The sequence below is a fragment of the Urocitellus parryii genome, chromosome 3, assembly GCF_045843805.1.
Source record: "Urocitellus parryii isolate mUroPar1 chromosome 3, mUroPar1.hap1, whole genome shotgun sequence".
Taxonomy (NCBI): domain Eukaryota; kingdom Metazoa; phylum Chordata; class Mammalia; order Rodentia; family Sciuridae; genus Urocitellus; species Urocitellus parryii.
The window spans coordinates 112,695,105-112,715,215 of record NC_135533.1 but is presented as its reverse complement, the minus strand read 5'-3'; the positions used below and the strand labels follow the sequence as shown (position 1 = coordinate 112,715,215).

General features: G+C 34.3%; 1 protein-coding gene and 1 pseudogene across 1 annotated transcript in view; one reads left to right on the top strand and one right to left on the bottom strand.

Annotated features, from left to right (window-relative positions):
• Ttc28 (tetratricopeptide repeat domain 28) overlaps positions 1 to 20,111 on the bottom strand; it is a 595,992-nt gene that overhangs the window by 488,012 nt on the left and 87,869 nt on the right. The window lies entirely within an intron of this gene.
• LOC113199291 (caspase-6-like) lies at positions 12,900 to 14,385 on the top strand (annotated as a pseudogene).

Genomic DNA, 20,111 nt, shown 5'->3' with positions numbered 1-20,111 from the left:
GTAGATCTTGCTGAAAATTAAGAAGACAAATTTAATTGTATAGGATGCTAAATTAGGACAATAGGTTGAATTCATAGTTTCTCATCTGAAATTTATGACATTGATAAAGAACATATGTATCCTAATACTTCAAATATGGAAGACTAAATTTATATCACAAAAAACGAGGCCAGAAGACAATGGAATATATTTAAATGTTGAAAGGAAAAATTTTCCATCCAGAAATCTATACAAGTGAAATAAGTCTTCAAAAATGAAGACAAAAATAAATATATTTCCATGAAAATTAACAGAGGATTATCAAACTAAAGGAATTGATACCAGATGTGGAAGAGAATGAAAAATTATAAATGTGTGAATAAATATGAAGAACACATTTCTTCTCTTGATTATGTAAAAAGACATGATTGATTAAAGAAAAACTAAAATGTTATGGAGACTATAATGTAATGCACAATATGTATGGTACAATATCACAAAGGATGAGAGGGTAGAAAATGGAACTATACTACTGCAAGATCCCTGTCTTTTTTCTTGAAAGTGGTTCTATATTTATTTCTCAGTAGATCATCAAGGATGCATGTGGTAATCCCTAGATTAGCTTTTAAAAACTGTTTTAAATACCAATGAAAAGCCAGGCATGGAGAACACCTGTAATCCCAACTACTCAGGAGGCTGAGGCAGGAGGATCCCAAATTCAAGGGCAGCCTGGGCAATTTAACAAGATCCTGACTCAGAATGAAATTTTCCAAAAAGGGCTGGGAAAGTAGCTCAGTGATAGACCCTAATATGTGTGAGGCTCTGTGTTTAATTCCCTGAACCAAGGAGTTAAAAAAGCCAGTGTAAGATTATTTAAAGTTAACATATCTTTATTCTGGAATATTTTAACACAATGTAAAACATTTTGACTCATACTGTACCAGTGATTTTGCAAAACTGTCAACCTGTTTCCAGTGGGAAAAAAATTTATTGGCTTTTCAATTACTGGAAAACCATTGTGCTTTTATTATTTTTTGTTTCATTTTCAAACAGACTACTTTAAGGAGAATAATTTGAACACATGTCTAAAATATCCATGGATTTATGAAACTGAAAACCATAAATCAGCAAGAAGACAAATAAATAAAAATTCCAATACCATGTAATCAACACAAAGTTTGGAGGCTTTAATTTCTAAAAAAGTCTTAATAAATTAAAAGGACAGAGCTAGCTGTGTGTAGTGATACATGCCTATAATCCCAGGAATTTGGGAGGCCACGCATGAAAATGGCAAGTTTAAGACCAGACTGGGCAACTCAGTGATACCCTGCCTCAAAATAAAAATTTTAAAAGGGGCTTTTATGTAGCTCAGTGGTAGGGAACCCTTGGATCCAATTCTTTGTACCACAAGAAAACAAAAAACAAACACAAACTGGTCTACTTCTTTAACATACTAAAATGGAGAAAATGTCAACCTAAAAACCAGCATATCATGTCCAATAAGAAAACTCTACAAGTATTTCCATAGAAGTCAGAAAAAAGCTAAAAACATACCCATCTTATAATTACTTAGCATTGTTATAAAAGTAATAGTTAATGCAAGCAGATAAAAGAATAAAATCTAGGAAGAAGAAAGTAAAATTATATTTACAAATAATAAGATTAAATTCCTAGGAAACACAAAGAAATTAACTGGAAAACTTTTTTTTCCAATTTATAACTTTTTTTTTTTGAGTCAGGGTCAGGGTCTCATGCTGAGTTTCTTAGGCCTTTGCTAAGTTGTAAGAGGCTAGCTTTGAACTTGCAATTCAACTTCCTCAGCCTCCCAAATTGCAAGGATTACAAGCATGTGCCATCACATTCAGCAAGAAAACTATTTGGGGGGTGGGAGAGGGTTATTTGTGATTGAACTCAGGGGCACTCGACCACTAAGCCACATCCCAGTCCTATTTTTTGTTTTATTTAGACACAGGGTCTCACTGAGTTGCCTCACTTTTGCTGAGGCTGACTTTGAATCTCTTGATCCTCCTGCCTCAGCCTCCCAAGCCACTGGGATTACAGTCGTAAATCACCATGCACAGCAAGAAAACTATTTTTAAACCAATAAAAAAAAATCAATGGCCTTCAAATATATAAGCAACAATTCAAAAAATATAAAGTTATTCCAATATAGGAGCAACAAAACATAATAGATGACCTAAGAATAAAGTCATCAAAAAAAGTGCAAGACCTATCTGTTAAAATCTTTTAAAACTTAGAAGCACTGAATAAATGTAATTGTTTAACCTATTTTGGATGGAGAGACAAATTAAAGTGTTAACTTTTTATCTATAATTTTTGTATCAATATAATGCAACCCAAACAAAATGCCAATAGAATTTTTAAATGAGGTCACTTGATTCTAAAGCTAACAACAACATACGTGTGAGTCAAACTGGACAGATACTAGGGGAAAAAGTAATAATTTCAGGCATGGTGGTGCGTGACTATAATCCCAGGGACTTGGGAGGCTAAGGCAGGAAGATTACAAATTCAAATCCAGTCTGGGTAATTTAGCAAGGTCTTGTCTAAAAATAAAATTTAAAAAGGGCTAGGGATGTAGCCCAGAGGTAGAACACTTAAGCATATGCAAGACCATGGATTGAATTTTCAGTAACACAAGAAAACAAAAAGAAAAAAGTAGTAATGAGGAGTACTAGCCCAACTCAGGTGATAAAATACAGTTATATAACTATATTAGTTTAATTATATTGTTTAATTTATTTAGTTAATGATAACAGTTATAATAATTACAAGCATGGTTACAAGGAGATATACATACAACAATGAAAAAGAAAGTACAAAGATAATCTAAATAACATGAGACAATTTAGAATATGATAACAGTGAAATTGTATATCAGTAGTGAAAAAAATGGATTGGTAACTATCTTGGGAAAAAAATCAAGATGAGTGCTCTCAGACTAAAGGAAATTCTAAATTAATCAACCACTCTCAAAGAGTAGTTGAAAGACAAAGATTGTAAAATTAAAGATTAATAAAATAAAATGTGTGCAAATTAAAATTTTATGCATGTAAAAAACAAATAATAACAAAATATAAAAACACAAGGATATATATATATATATATATATATATATATATATATTAAATATTTATTTTTTGGTGTAGATGGACCCAACACAATGTCTTATTTTTATGAGGTGCTGAGGATCGAACCTGAGTCCCGCCCCTGTAGGCGGGCGCTCTACCACTGAGCCACAATCCTAGCCCAGGAAATATATTTATTTGTTATATAAAATTTAACAGCAAAGGCTTGGAAACAATGTATTAATTGAACATAAGTAAATTTAGATAAATTTGTTCAATATCAAGAAGCAAGTAGATGGGTAGCTCTCTATAAACAAGATATGGAAAAAAATAAGATATGAAAAAATTTTAAAAACATGGGACAGAATAATGCACATAATATGCTACTTCAATGTGTGTGTTTGCATACATATAATTGTACATATAGTTTTAATATTTATAGGTATACCTTTGAATGTACAGACTATCTGTGGGAGTACAAACAAGAAACTGATAATAAAAGTGGACTCTGGGAAGGAGTTCTATAAAGATGTAAACCAGATTGCTAAAGGTTGGAATGAGGTGGTAAGAAGATAAACTGATATATTTCACTGAATTCCCTTTAGTATTTTTCATATTTGGAAGTATGTGCATGTTTTACATAATCAAAAATAGTTAATATTTTAAAGGATTTGGGTGAGAATTTGTAATAGAGATTAAGAATTTAATATCTATATATTTAGTTGTATTTCTCCCTGCAGGAAGTTGTTTCTAAATGAGATCCTATGCAAACCCAGAGATATCAGAATAGGGTTTTACCATCTATTTGCATAAAATGCTGCTGGAATGTGCAATATTTATGAATATTGCCCTTTGTACTATAAAATCCATTTAATAATGTTTTCACTCTAGATTTATTATTTAACTAGATCAAATTAGGAACAAACTATGCCAGACCCAGAACTCAGACTCTTCATTTTTAAACAATGCTCAACTAATTTCAAGAGCTTTGGTATTCAACCTTCAGTAACATTTATAGATATAATACAGAATCACAGAACTTCAAAACTTAATATATTGAGTTCAGATTTAGGTCAGCCTTTACTTTAGAACAAGGGAAACTAGTTAGAAGGAAACAAAACCAGAATGTCTGCACAGACTTTTGCTTTCAAATAATCTTTATAAAATTTATATTTAATACACTTATATGATATTTACCACATCCTCAAAAGTGTTATGAACTAACATCAAAGCCAGCAATAGCTTCTGTTTTCAGGCATGATGGAGTAATAAAGATAATATTTATGCTCTACTGTAACAACTAGAAAACTGAATGAAGCATGAACTGGACAATAAGCAGCAGCACAAAACTGTGATGGATGAGACAAGGGATACAAAATAAGCGAGCCCTGTAACTGCCCTGACTTTTCTGCCCTTTAGTACCTTTTGACTCTTAGGAATGCTCTAGGACAGGAGCAAAACAAAACAGAAAAATTGCTGGCTTGAAGTCAGAGGTCAGAGTTAAGAACCCTTAGACAGTTGAAAGCAGCAGAGCAGAGCCCCTAAAAGTGAAAGCCCCACAAATCTGCAAATAACTGCCTGCCAAAACACAGCCAAACACTTTCAAAAGGAAAACAACCAAATCCAAATGCACAACAGAAAAATATTAACAAGGTCCATAATCTAATTTTTTGAAATGCCAGGAAGAGGATAATGTGAAACAATCAGAAAAAAACAATCAATAAAAAGATAGCCAAAAAGACAGAAATTATAAAATCAGCAGACAAGGAAGTTGAGAGTAATTATATCTATTTTCAAATGTTTAAAAAACAAAAATGTATTCAAAAACCCGAAAAAAAGCCAAAAGGAACTCTAGAAAATAAAAATATCTGAAATTTTAAAAAAAATACTAGATGGATTACAAAACAGACACTTGTGTTAGGCAGTTTTCTGTAAGTATAGCAAATACCTAAGATAACAAACTTATAAAGAGAAAAGGGTTATTTTGGTTCACGGTTGAGAGGTTTCAGACCAGGGCCCATTGGAGCTGGTTCCTCTGGGTCTGTGGCTGCACGTCATGGCAGGAACACACAGCAGCACAAAACCCCTCACCTCATAGCCAGGGATCAAGAGAGCAAGGAGTGGGTCAGAATCCCACCATCCCCATCCACAGCACAACCCCAGTGACCTAAAGACCCCCCAATAGACCCCACCTCTCAAAGATTCCACTACCTCACAATGGCACCAAGCTGGAAAGCAAGACGTGGGCCTTTGGAGGACATTCCATATTCAAACGATACCAACACTACAGAAAACAATCACTGGATCTAAAGACACAGCATGGAACCTTTACACTGAAGTGCAGAGAGAAAAAAAAAACTGAATAAAAATAAAAAGAGCATCCCTGGCCTATAGGACAATATCAAGCAGTACATATACTTGGAGTCATAGAAGAGACACACAGAAAGGGAAGGACAGAAAACAACATGAACAAGTAGTGGCTAAAATTTTTCCAATTTTGATAAACCTATAAATCTAGGTATCCAGAAAACTCAATGAACCCAATCCTGGATAAACACAAATAAATTAATGTCAAGAAACATAATCAAATTACAGAATTACAAAATTACATTAAATAAGAATGGTTTAACATTCAGTCCAATAAAAAGGCAGAATGTATCAGAGTAAGTAAAAAAAAAAAAACACAGAGTTATCTACATGCTATCTATTTTTTTAAAAGTCATTTTAAATATAATGACATAAGTCAGCTAAAAGTAAACAATATAGGAAAATATACAAAAGTACAACATGGAAAAGCTAATCATAATAAATCTGGAGATACTATACTAATATGTTAATTATAAATCAACAATTAAAAGTATAAATTACCAATTATATGCTAATATCAAAACAAACTTAATAATAGATAATATAATCTAGGAAAAAGAGAAAAATCATATATATAATAAAGGGGACAATTTACAAATAAGACAGAAAATCCAAAATGAGTATACCCACCTAACAAAAGAGCTGTTGAGGAAAATTGACAGAATGGGAAGGAATCATGGATAAATATACAATTTTAGTTAAATATTTCAATTTTTCTCTCTTAATAAATGATAAAAAACACACAGAAAATCAGTAAGATATGTAGAAGACATGACTATCACCATCAACTAACTGGATCAAATTGGCATTTATAGAACACTCCGATCCATAACAGCAGATTACACTTCTGGAATGGGGAATTGCTGTCTAATTAGTACAAAGATTTATTTTTACAAGATTAAAAAAGTTCTGGATATGGATAGTGGTATGGTTGAGTAACAATGTGAATGTTTAACATCACTCAACTGTACATTTTAAAATGCTAAGATGGCAAATTTTGTTATGTATATTTTACCATAATTAATAAATAAGCAATTTATTAGAATACTGAATTAAGCACCAGTAACAAAGATCATTTGGGGACATCCTGAAATACTGTAATTAAAATACATTTGAATAATCCATGGCTCAAGGAATAAACACAAAGGACAACAGAAAACATTTTGAAGAGATTGGAAATGAAAATATAGCATGCGAAAATTTCTAGAATGCAGCTGAGCCAGTGTTTGGAGGGAAACATGTAGCTTTAAGTGCTTATTGCAAAAAAGTCAGGTCTAAAACCAGTGATAGAATAACATGAATAAAGTAAAACCACAGTAAGTAGTGGGAAAAAAATAATAAAAGTAAGAATTAGTACAAATAAAATTAAAATAGACAAAAACATAAATAAAAATCAATTAAACCAAGTTTTCCTTGAAAAAAGAAATTAATAAAAATTATAAAATAACAGCTAAATTCACTAAGAAAAAAAGAGGAAAGTCATAAGTTATCAGTAACTAGAAGGGAAAAGTGTACATTATTTTATATCTACAGACATTAAAAGGATAGTAAGAGGGGATGAAGATGTGGCTCAGTGGTAGAGTGCTAGCCTCTCACATGTGAGGTACTGGGTTCAATCCTCAGCACCATATAAAAACAAATTTTTAAAAAGATATTTTTTTAAAAAAGGAATAGTAAAATAATGTAATGAAAAATGTATGCCAATAAATTCAACAACTTAAAGGAAATTGGAAATTCCTTGAAAGACATGATTACCAAAACTGAATCAAGAAGAAACAGAAGGGAGGGGAGATGGGAATGGGAAAGACAGTAGAATGAGCCAGACATAAGTTTCCTATATTCATACATGAATAGTGTAACTCCACATCATGTACAACCACAAAAATATCAAGTTATATTTCATATATGTGGGATATGTCAAAATACATTCTTCTGTCATGTATAACTAACAAAAACAAATAAAAATAAAAAAGAAGAAATAGAAAATCTGAAGAAATCTATATCTTTAAAAGCAATTGAATTTGTAATTTAAACATCTTCACAGAAAACTCCAGACTCAGCCTCACTGGTAATACTATCAAATATTTAAAGAATAAATATTGATCTTACAAAAACATTTTCAGAAAAGATGCAAGGAGGAAACATTTTCAAATTCCTGTGGTAAGGTAGCATTCTACTCACACCGGAAGCAGATAAAGAGGTTTTAAGAAAACTTCAGATCAATATCTTTCATGAACATAGATGAAAAAATTCTGAATAAAATTTGAGGAAATCAAATCTAAGAACATAAAAACTCCAACAACATCTAAAAAAAGAATACACCATAACAAACTGGCATTTATTTTCAAATTTTAAACAAACCTTGCATCCCTATAATAATGCTCACATAACTGGCTGACACGTGAACACAAATTAATTGTAAACCACTACATTAGACTAAAAAAAAGAAAGCCCTTTAATCCCTAAATAAATGTTTTTTAAAAAGCATTTGGCAGCATTCAAGATCATTTATTATTAAAAAATAACTCTCATACTATGACTAGAAGAGAACTTTCTGAACATAAAAGGGGCTTCTACAGCAACATAGTGATACCTGTCTCAAAAAAAGAACTGGCATTGTAGTTCAGTGGTAGAGCAAGCACCCCTGGGTGCAATCCCCAGTACTACCAAAAAACCGAAAGGAAGGAAGGAAGGAGAGAAGGGGGAAAGAGGGGGCGGAGGGAAGGAAGGAAGGAAGGAAAAACAAAAAAAAAAAAGAGAAAATGTGCTGAAAGTCAGTAAGCATATGAAAAGATGCCCAACCTCATTAGTAACTAGGAAAATGTAAATTAAAACCACAACAAAATATCATTAGGCATGCATTCAAGACAAAAATTAAAAAGACTGACAACACCACGTGTTGAAAAGGATGTCAAACAACTGGAACTCTATAGTGCTAGTGGGAGTATAAAATATTAGACACCATAACAAAATAGTTCAGTAGTTTCTTTAGAGTTATACATACACTTACCACCATGTGACTGAGGACTGAGTAATTCTACATCCAAGTACTTACCCAAGAGAATTGAAAACCTATGTACATAATCCATAGTTGAATATTCATAGAAGTTTTATTCACAATACCAAAAAATCCCAACCAAAGATCAATCAAGAAAATAAACAAATAAATTGTAGTATATCTTCAATATATAAATAGAATAGTACACAGAAATAAAAAGAAATAAATTAGTAATATAAAAGCAGCATGGATGAAAAACACGCTGATCAGCATGCATTTGGCTGGCAAAGAGGCCAAACACTAAGTCCATGCTGTACAACTCCACACATGAGAGACTGGAAAAGAAAATCTTATCTATAGCAATAGAAAGCAGGTCACTGGTTGCTTTATGGGTGAGCACAAAAACAAAGTGATCAGGAATGGATACAGGGAACTTTCTGGGAACATGGAAATGTCCTGTATCTAATTATACTATTCAGTCATGATAAAAATAAATAAATCTGATTACACAGACTAATATATTTCTGGGTTCATTGAAATATATGCTTAAAATGGGAATCTTATTGTATGTAAATTATATTTTGATAAAGTGACCTTTCTTGTTTTGTTTTTCTTCTTTTTGTTTGATTTGTTTTGAGAGGCGGTTTTGCTTTGTTGCCTGGGCTGATTTCAAATTCATAGATAGGTTCAAAGTGATTCTCCTCTCTCAAATGCAGGCAAAGAGGTGGTTAATCACCACTCCAGCTGAAGGAATGAAGGTGAAATAGTACAAGTCTCTACATTTTTTCCACAAAGTGGTTCTACCATTAATAAACAACACAAAACTACAAGAAATTAAGATTAAAGTCAAAATCAATGAAATAAAGATTTGAAAAATATAAATGATCAATAAAATAAAGAGTTGCTTCCTTGAAATGATAAACAAGATAGATGATCCTTAGTCAAACTAACCAAAAGAAAAAGAGAGAGGCCCCAAATTAATTATATTAGAGATTAAAAAAAAATAGATACCACCACAGATAGCACAGAAATCTAGAAGATCATTAGGAAGTATTTTGAAAATTTGCACACTAATAAATTGGAAAACCTAGAAGAAAAAGGATCTAGACATATAAGACCTGCAATATTGAACCAAGAAGATACAGGAAACCCAAACAAACCAAAAACAAGCAATGAAGCAATAAGAAATAGCCTTCCAACAAAGAAAAGCCCAGGACCAGATGGATTCTCAGCTGAATTCTGAGAACTCTGAATAACAACACTGCTCAAGTATTCCATGAAATAGAAAATGAAAAAATACTTCCAAATTCATTCTATGGGGCTGGGGATGTGGCTCAAGCGGTGGCGCGCTCGCCTGGCATGCGTGCGGCCCGGGTTCGATCCTCAGCACCACATACCAACAAAGATGTTGTGTCCGCCGAGAACTAAAAAATAAATATTAAAAAATTCTCTCTCTCTCTCTCTCTCTCTCTCTCTCTCTCTCTCTCCTCTCTCACTCTCTCTTTAAAAAAAAAAATTCATTCTATGAAGCCATTATCACCCTGATACCAAAATCAGATAAATACAAAGAAGGGAAAAAATACAGACCAATATCCCTTATAAACATAAATATAAAAACCTTTAATAAAATATCAGCAAATCAGGGGCTGGCTTTGTGGCTCAGCAGTAGAGCACTTGTCTAGCACGTGTGAGGCCCTGGGTTCGATCCTCAGCACCACATAAAAATAAAATAAAGGTATTGTGTCCAACTACAACTAAAATTATATACACACACACACACACACACACACACACACACACATATATATATATCAGCAAATCATATTCAACAATACACTAAGAAGACTGTACCTCATAATCAAATTGGTTTCATTCCAGGGATGGGAGGATGGTTCAATGTACACAAAACAATAATTGTAATTCACCACATAAACAGAACCAAGGACAAAAATCAAAAATCACACAGTAATTCAATAGATGCAGAGAAAGCCTTTGGAAAAATTCAGCACCTATTCATGTTGAAAACACTGAAGAAACTAGAGATAAAAGGAACTTACATCAATATTGTAAAGAGTATATATGACAAACCCAAAGCCAATATTGTAGTGAATGGAGAAAAACTGAAAGTACTTCCTCTAAAATCAGGAACAAGTCAAGGATGTCCACTGTCACCACTCCTATTCAATACAAGACTGGAAATTCTAGCCAGAGGGGCTGGGGTTGTAGCTCAGTGGTAAAGCACTTACGTAGCACATGTGAGGTACCGAGTTCAATCCTTAGCACCACTTAGAAATAAATAAATAAAGTTTAAAGATGACTTTAAAAAAACAAATAAAATAAAGGTTAAAGTCTTTTAAAAAGAAAGAAAAGAAATTATAGCCAGAGCAATTAGGCAAGAGAAGGAATTAAAAGAGAAACAAATAGAAAATGAAAAAGTCAAATTATGACTGTTTACAGATGATACAGTCCTATACTTAGAAGACCCAAAAAGCCCCACCAGAACACTGCAAGAGCTAATATACAACTTCAGCAAGTAGTAGGACACAAAATCAATGTACAAAAATCAATAGCTTTCCTCTACATCAATAATGAACTCACTGGAAAAGAAATCAAAAAAAACATTCCATTCACAATGGTCTCAAAAAACAAATAAAGTACCTAGAAAAAAATCTAACCAAGGAGGTGAAAGACTTCTGCAATAAAAAGTATAGAACACTACAGAAAATAAATGAAGAAGACACAAGAAGATGAAAAGACCTTCCATACTGATGGATAGGCTCAATTAATATAGTTAAAGTGGTCATATTAACAAAAGCAATAAACAGACTCAATGAAATCCCCATCAAAATGCCAATGACATTCTTCATAGAACAAGGGGGGGGAAAAACAGCTCTACAGTTCATTTGGAAGAATAAAAGATCCAGAATAGTCAAAGCAATCCTGAGCAAAAAAAAAAAAAAAAAAAAAAATCAATGCTGAAGGCATCATAATGCCTGACTTCAAATTATGCTACATAGTTATAGTAACAAAAACTGCATGGCACCAGCATAAAAACAGACACATAGACCAGTGGAACAGAATAGAAGACAAAGAGACAAACTCACACAGATACAATCATCTGATACTTGACGAAGGTGCCAAAAACATATGTTCAAGAAAAGATACCACAAATGGTGCTGGTAAACTGGTTATCCATTTGTAGAAGGATGAGGCTAGATCCTTCTCTCTCACCCCGCACAAAAGGACCAAAGACCTAGGAAACAGACCAGAAATTATTCAACTCCTAGAAGAAAATGTAGGGTCAACACTCGAGGCACAGGCATTAACCTGTGCCTCAACAGGGCTCCTAATGCTCAGGAAAAAATACCAAGAACTAACAAATGTGATAGCTTCAAATTAAAAAGCTTCAGCATAGCAAAAGAAACAATATTGTGAAGAAAGAATCTTCAGAATGGAAGAAAATATCTATTTCTATAAAATCTTTCAGTCATTGTCAGTCCCTTAAAGACAGGGATAAGGACATGGTTCCCCTTGTCTTCCCAGTTTAACTACACTGATTAAAGTTCCTTTCATGGTTTTCATAAAAAAAAGAAGAAGGGGGGGAATCTTTGCCAGCTACTCTTTTTACAGATGATTAAAATCTAGAAATATGAATAATTCAAACAACTTACCACCCAAAAACCAAATAACCCAATCCATAAATGGGCAAGTGAACCAAACAGATATTTCACAAAAGAAGAAATACAAATGGCCATCAAGTGTGCAAAAAAAAAAAAATTTCAACATCTTTAGCAATCAGGAAAATGAAAATGAAAATCACACTGAAAGTTTATCTCACTCCAGTTAGAATGGCAGCAATTAATAATACAAGTAACAGAGCCAGGTGCAGTGACACACACCTGCAATCCCAGTGACTCAGAAGGCTGAGACAGGAGATCCCAAGTTAGAGGTCATTCTACACAACCTAGTGAGACTGTCTTTACAATAAAAACTAAAAAGGCCTAGGGATGTAGCTAAGGTGTAGAACACCCCTGGGTTCAATCCCCAGTATTGGGAAATAAACAACAATAATAAACGCTGAAGAGGACGTGGAGGAAAAGGAGCACTTTTATACTGTTGGGGGGACTATGAATTAGTACACCCATTATGGAAATCATTATGGAGGCTCCTCAAAAGACTAGGAATGGAATTATCATATGACCTAGCTATCCACTCTTTGGCATTTATTCTAAATAATTAAAGTCAGAGGCCACTGAGCTGGGAGTTTTGACCTTGGATGCAGGGTCTCAGGATTCGGGGTCTCAGGATTTCGGGGTCTCAGGGCCTAGCCCTGCAGGGCAGCATATGGAGTACAAAGTACCTGGCTCCCAATGGCCTACGGCATCTGACTGAAGAGCTGTCTTTTCTGTGGGCAGCTCCCCTGAAAGACACCTTAGAATGGTGATGATGATGAGATAGGAAACAATATGACAGAAACAGACGCCTGCTATAAAAGTGAAATGTTTGATCTGTCAGAAAAGCACAAAATGGACCACAAGATGAGAGGAATTAATCTTATCTTCAATCATGAGAGGTTCTTCTGGCAATGGACACTGCAGGTGAGGCGGGGCACAGAGTGGACAGAGAGAAATTTACTTGCAGGTTTTCAGATCTAGAATTTGAAGTGAAATACTTTAATGCTCTTAAAGCAGAAGAACTTCTGCTCAAAATTCATGAAGATACTTTACATTTATTAAAGAATACCAAGTCAGGTACAATGGTACATGCCTGTAACCCCAGCAACTTGGGAAGCTGAGGCAGGAGGACCACAAGTCTGAGGACAGTCTAGCCAACTTTAGGAGGCTCTAAGCAATTTGGTGAGATCTTGTCTTAAAAAGTGAAAGGGCACGTCTGGGTTTAATCTCCTGTACCAAAATAAAAATACCAAATCCTCCGATCATGACTGGATTGTTCTTCTAGTATCAAATTAAAATTTTTTTAAATATTTATTTATTTTTTTAGTTGTAGTTGCACATGATACCTTTATTTATATGTGGTGCTGAGGATCAAACCCAGGGCCTCACACATGCTAGGCAAGTGTTCTACCACTGAGCCACAACCCCAGCCCCTCAAATTAAATTCTTATATGTAGGTAACAAACATCTTGTTTTCATTCCTATAAACATTTGGGTGGCCCTTCACTGTGTCAAACTTTAGTCATATGGATGTCTTTTTTTGGGGGGAGGGGTAAGTGGGAATTGAACTAGGCAAGTGTTCTACCACTGAGCCACAACCCCAGCCCCCAGCACCAATTGTTTTTTATGTTCCTAAGCCACAGTGAAGGCAATCACATTTATGCATATGATGCCAAAATTAAAATTCAGACATTAACTGGCTTGTTCAAAGGAGACAAGTGACAGAGCCTGATTGGAAAACCCAAGATATTTATCATTCAGGCGTGTTAGGGAAACCAACACGGTGTGCCAGTCACTCCTTTGGAAGTCATGGACCATCAGACAGACAAGCTAGAGGACACAACTGAGGTGGATACTGCTTGCTGGAGCAGACTTCCTCAGGTGCTACTCTGACACAGGGGATATTATTTTCATCCAAAAAGTGTGAAGGGCTCAAAATCTATGTGAGATGCTGGGAAAATATGGCTCCTCCTTAGAGTTCACAGGTAAACAGGAAAGTTCTTAGCACCAAGCAGACCCCTGTAAACATCAAGTGCAACTGGAGAGAAGCAGGTTCCCCGCTTTGCCTCAGTGCTAACTAAAAGGCTTCATTTCTGGGGCTGAGGCTGTAGCTCAGTGGAAAAGCACTTGCCTTGCATGCGTGAGGCACTGAGTTCAATCCTCAGCACCACAATAAAATAATTAAAGATACTGTGTGTCCATCTACAACTAAAAAATATACATAAAAAATATTTTTTTTAAAAAAAGGCTTCATTTCTCTCCAAAATCTAGTAAGTAGGGGCCATTGTGCCTTACTGTATGCATTCCATATATTTCCCTTTTTATATAAATAAGTATCACTAAATTGGAGCAGTTTGGTACATTTCAAGGTTTTAATGCCCAGCAGAAAGAGCCTTTTTTTTTTTTTTTGTAAGTCATGTTGTACATTGTGAAAGGGTTTGAAAATAATCCTCAGGAAATTACTATATATAAAAATCTATAAACATTTCTTTTTCTTTCTTTTTTTTTGCAGTTTACTAAACTGCAAGGTTACTCAAAATATTTAGATGATTTAGCTTGTGACCTTTTTTGTTGACTTTTAAAAAAATATTTATTTTTTAGTTATAGGTGGACACAATATCTTTATTTTATTAATATTTATTTTTTTAGTTGTAGTTAGACAAAATACCTTTATTTTATTTATTTATTTTTATGTGGTGCTGAAGATGGAACTCAGTGCCTCTATCTCTAAGCCACAACCCCAGCCCCTTTTGTGACTTTTTTTATTAAAAAAAAATACTGAATAATGTTTTTGAAACCCAAGATTTAGATAATTGTTTTCCTTTAATAACATACTTGAAATTCATGTTTTATTAAAATTTTCTAATTCAAGAAAAGAATTAAAGTCAGCATACTGTAGCAATGCAGGCAACCCCATGTTTACAGCAGCACAGTTCACAAGAGCAACTATGGAACCAGCCTAGATGGCTGCCAGTGGATGAATAAACCAAGAAAACACGGTATGTATACACAATGGAGTTTTATTCAGCCATAAAGAAGAATTAAATTATGTCATCTGCTGGAAAATGGATGGAACTTGATAGCACTGTTAAGGGAAATAAACTAAACTCCAAAGTCAAGGGTCATATGATTTCTCATATGTAGAAGCTAGAGAGAAAAAAGAAAAAACCATGCAGGAGGGCTTCATGGCCACAGACGGGAGACCAGCAGAGTAGAAGGAGAGGACCTGGAGGAGAGGAGGGGAAGGGAGGGACTGGGGAATAAAACCAGCCAAATCATACTGTTATATTGTGTGCATTTATACATGTGTAACAATGACACCCCCTACTCAGTAAAATTTTAAAGCATCAATAAAAATAACTTTTTAAAACAACACTCAAGATTCTCATCTGAGGGATTGAGACGCAGGTAATCCCTTGAAGTATAAAATTGTTCCTTTTTCCTCACATCTTCTCCAGCATTTATTTTTTGTATTCTTGATGGCTGCCACCCTAATTGGAGTAAGATGAAATCTCAGTGAAGTTTTGATCCCAAATTGCTAAAGATGTCGAACATTTTTTCATGTATTTGTTGGCCATTTGTAGTTCTTCTTTTGATAAGTATCTATTTAGTTCATTTGCCCATTTAAAGAAAGCAGAGATCTTCTCACCTCTATTCCCAAACCTTCCATCTTTGCTTTGTGTAAATGAGAATACCTACTTGCTTTAAAAGGGGGGGGGGGGGACAGATTCCCTCTCTCCTTTACAAAATAGGGAAAATATGTTCTTCCTCTCACACTAAGTGGAGAGTCCTGCCTGTGTCTCTCCTCCCCCGTCTATGAATCTAGTATTCTGAGTCACAATTTTACACTGCAACCAAATCCAAGAAGCTGTCATTTTTTATTTAACATCCATGGGCTGCAGTCATGAAAAATTTACTCACTGTAATATGGTTGCATTCCTTCCATAGTCAGACTCTTATGATATAATGCAATATTCTTTAAGAACGTTTTAATGCTGAGGCATGTTTTTTAAAAGTATCATAAAATAACTCTAGAGACATGTATCATTTAACTCTTCCTGGTCAAAAAAATTAAACTATGCAAAACCAGAGCCAACAATTAAATACTGGCTAAAGATTAAATCATTCCAAATAAGGACATCTTTAACCATAAATGCTTAGCACTGTATCACTCTATCAAGAACATTATATATAAAAATTGTAGGTCTCTAATCTGTATCTATTTTTAATCACCTAACACCCTTACTCTCTTGCAATTCTTTTGTCATTTAATTCTAAGGTACTAGCTTTTAACATTGTTATCTAAATACTGTCTTTAAAAAAGACAGTGGAATGAGGTGGACATTATTACCCCAAGTGCATGAAGACACGAATAGTGTGACTCTACTTTGTGTACAACCAGAGACATGAACATTTGTGCTCTATATTGTACTATGAATTGAAATGCATTCTGCTGTCATATATAACAAATTAGAATAAATAAATAAATAATTTTTTTTAAAAAAGGACAAAATCTCACCAGGCATGGTGGCACACGCCTGTAATCCCAGAGACTGAGACAGGAGGATAGTGAATTCAAAGCCAGCCTCAGCAAAAGAGAGGTGCTAAGCAACTCAGTAAGACGAAGTAGGACTGGGGTGTGGCTCAGTGGTCGGGTGCCCCTGAGTTCAATCCCCATTACCTGCCCCTCCAAAAAGTGACATTTGCTTTCTTTCTTCACCTAAATTCCCCATGTTCTTGACTCTGATGTAAGTGGTTGTAGTCATTCTGAGGGACACAGCCTAGTCCCTGATCATCTTAAAATAATAAGATCATCTTGCCAGACTCTGGTGGTGCATGCCTGTAATCCCAGCAGTTCAGGAGGCTGAGGCACGAGGGTTCCAAGTTCAAGGCCAACCTCAGTAATTTAGTGAGGAGCTAAGTAACTTATCAAGACCTTATCTCAAAATAAAAAAGTGCTGAGGATATGGCTCAAGCAGGAGTTAAGCACCCTTTGGTTTATAATCCCTGGTAAATAAATAAATAAATAACAAGGTAATCTCAAAGAAAATACAGGGATTGAACTCTGCTGTGAGGCATGTAAAGGTTGATGCAGCATAAAGATTCTGTAGTAAACTTGGCCATGTGCCCTCAGCCTCAGTATTCAACCAAAATATCTTCCTAAGGCTCTGAACAGAGGCTTCTAAAGCTAAAATTCCAGACCCATTCTACCATTCACCAGCATTGCTGAGGTTCTACCAAAAGAGATAAACCTTGTAAGCTAGTATCTATTGAAAGGTATATTCAATATTAAACTGTTGCCATATCTAGTTATTCAGCCATTTATAGTCTAATTCTACTGGATCAATAAAAAATTACTGAAGAGCTCAAATCAATCAATATATATACTTAGGCAGTTCATATAAATTATGATTTTTAAATATATTAATAAATTGCAATATAAATATAACAAAGAATTGAGCAGCATAGCAGAAAGATACAGACTTTTGGCCTTTAGAAAAGAAGTATATAACCTGTAAACAATTGCTAGCTTCACTCTATTAGAAAAAACAGATGCATCCTTCAATTAAATACTTACATCCAAAGTGCAATTGTCTGGGGTTTTGCTATATATATATATATATATATATATATATATATATATATATATATATATATATATATCTCCATGGATTTCATTCCCAGCTATGTTGTTCTATTTCCCAAAAAAGATTCATAAAATTTTAGAAGTCAAAGAGAACTTGAAGATTTACCTCATCAGTTTCTCTTGATCCTCAATAAGGAACAAGGAATCTATCTACTTTACAGTAAAGATAGGTAGAATGCAAATTCAGATCTTCATTACTAGTCCATAATGTACAGGTCTACCCAATCACAAAAGTAAATACTAACATACTACAAGTACCTATAATAATATTAAGCCAATCTATAATTATCTCCAGGTAAAACTATGATCAACAATGTCACATGATAAAAGTCATAACTGGCTCCTCTGGCCTCTTCTCTGCCCTGCTCCCTCACCGAGTGGTGTTCCCATACTGTCTTTCCTATTTCACCAGGTATTCAGTGAGCTTCTGCTCTTTGTATCCCCTGCTCTAGGAAATCATGATCTTAGGGACAGATTCCAAAACAATTATGAAAAGTTGAGCGTGGACCCTTCTCTAAATATATATATATATATATATATATATATATATATATATATATATATAAACAGTGGGCAAAGAGATAATCAACTGATTCTGGCATCTCAGGTACTGAGGACATAGTGGGCGAGGTGAGCAGAGAGGCCCCCTGGCCTGGCATTGTGACCACAATGGTGAACTCTGGATAATAAGGCAAGCCCGGCCAGTACTTTACAACTTAATGCCACATTTTTTTATTTAATATCATCACAAATCATCAACTACAAAGCTCAAAGTCATAATGATTTGCTAGCTTTCACAGAGGGCAGCTTTACTGACATTAACAGCACCATTTCTTACCACCTATGCATCTGTCAAACCATCTGAGCAAATAGCTGAGAGGCAGTGTGCCAGGCAGGCTCCTGGCAGATGGATATGGCTGGAAGCACTCAGCAAATCAGTTTTGGTGGTGAATGGCAAAAGTGCCATCTGGGAATCTAAGCTACTCTGCCTAAATACCACCTACCTATCCAAATTTATGACAATTTAATGTTTTCCAATGAGGTCATTTTTCTCACCAGCCCAGAAACATGCCTTCTCACCCTCACATTAGTCAAGATGTTCCCCTTACGGAGAATGCCTCCTGTATTCACATCCAAATCCTACCAATCCTGCAAAGCTCGTTCAAGTCCCACTTTCTTCAGGAAGACTTCACCTGACCTTGCCACACTAAGTTCTGATGTAATAGTCCAAATATCATGCTTGCAAATTATTTTTGTGTTTCCTCCAAGTTCTAATACCTCTAAATTCTAATTAATTAGTGCATAATTGTCTATTCTTGAGTGTGGTTTTCTATATACTTATTTTTTTATATTTAGAGGCTCTAAGTTCCTTGAAGGCAACTATCAGGTCATTCTCATTCATCTACTCATTAAAATAACCTTCAGTAAATGCCTACTGCTGCCAGGCCCTGTGCTAGGTGCCATAAATAAAAACATAAAAACAGTCCTCCTCTCAAAGTACTGAGATTTTGTCATTTATTAAGTGTATCTTAATTCTTTTGTGCCTAGTATAATGGTAGTATATAACTAATCAAATATTTGACAATTAATGAAACCAGAACATCTTTAAACTTAAAAATACAATTGTATTTTGTAATTCAGATCGCTTTTCAAAAGAAGACCTATGTGGTTTAAGGCTTATTACAATTAAGAAATTTAAAACCAAACAAGAAAAGTGGGCCAAAGGTGTGGTAAGGCACTTGTCTAGCACGTGAAAGACCTTGAGTTCTATCCTTAGGAGCAGAGGGAAAAAAATGTGCTTGATTTGCTAGTTGGAAGGGACAGCAGAAATCATAATCTTCAACACTGTTATTCAATCTAAAGATTAGAGATTCACTGATTTTACAAAACATGATTATAAATTATTATTTTCATAGCCCAAATTGCCCCACTTCCATATTTTGTAAACCAAAGTTTCTCTTGCTCACAATCATATAAGATCTATATATGATTCTCAAAATTTTTAGTGCAATGAGGGTGTGATCAGTCCATTTTAAGATCAATGTTAACCACCTTTTCTATAGTTTCTTAGTGTAAAGGTATTTTTCTAGAGATGAGATACAAAACTTTAACAGATAACATTTTTCCATTTTCTAAGAATTAATCCTCGCTACATTCCTGAAAAAGGAGGTAAATGATATTACTGACATTTGCAGAAGTAGATAGTGATTCTTTTAAAGAATTTTTTAGGATTAGAAAGCCATAATGTCAGAAGTATGACTACAATTTGCTTGAAATTTTAACTAAAGCAACTTCAGATCTCATTTCCTTTGTAAAAATATAAAATGTCAATAAGTTTTATCTATATTACCATAGTT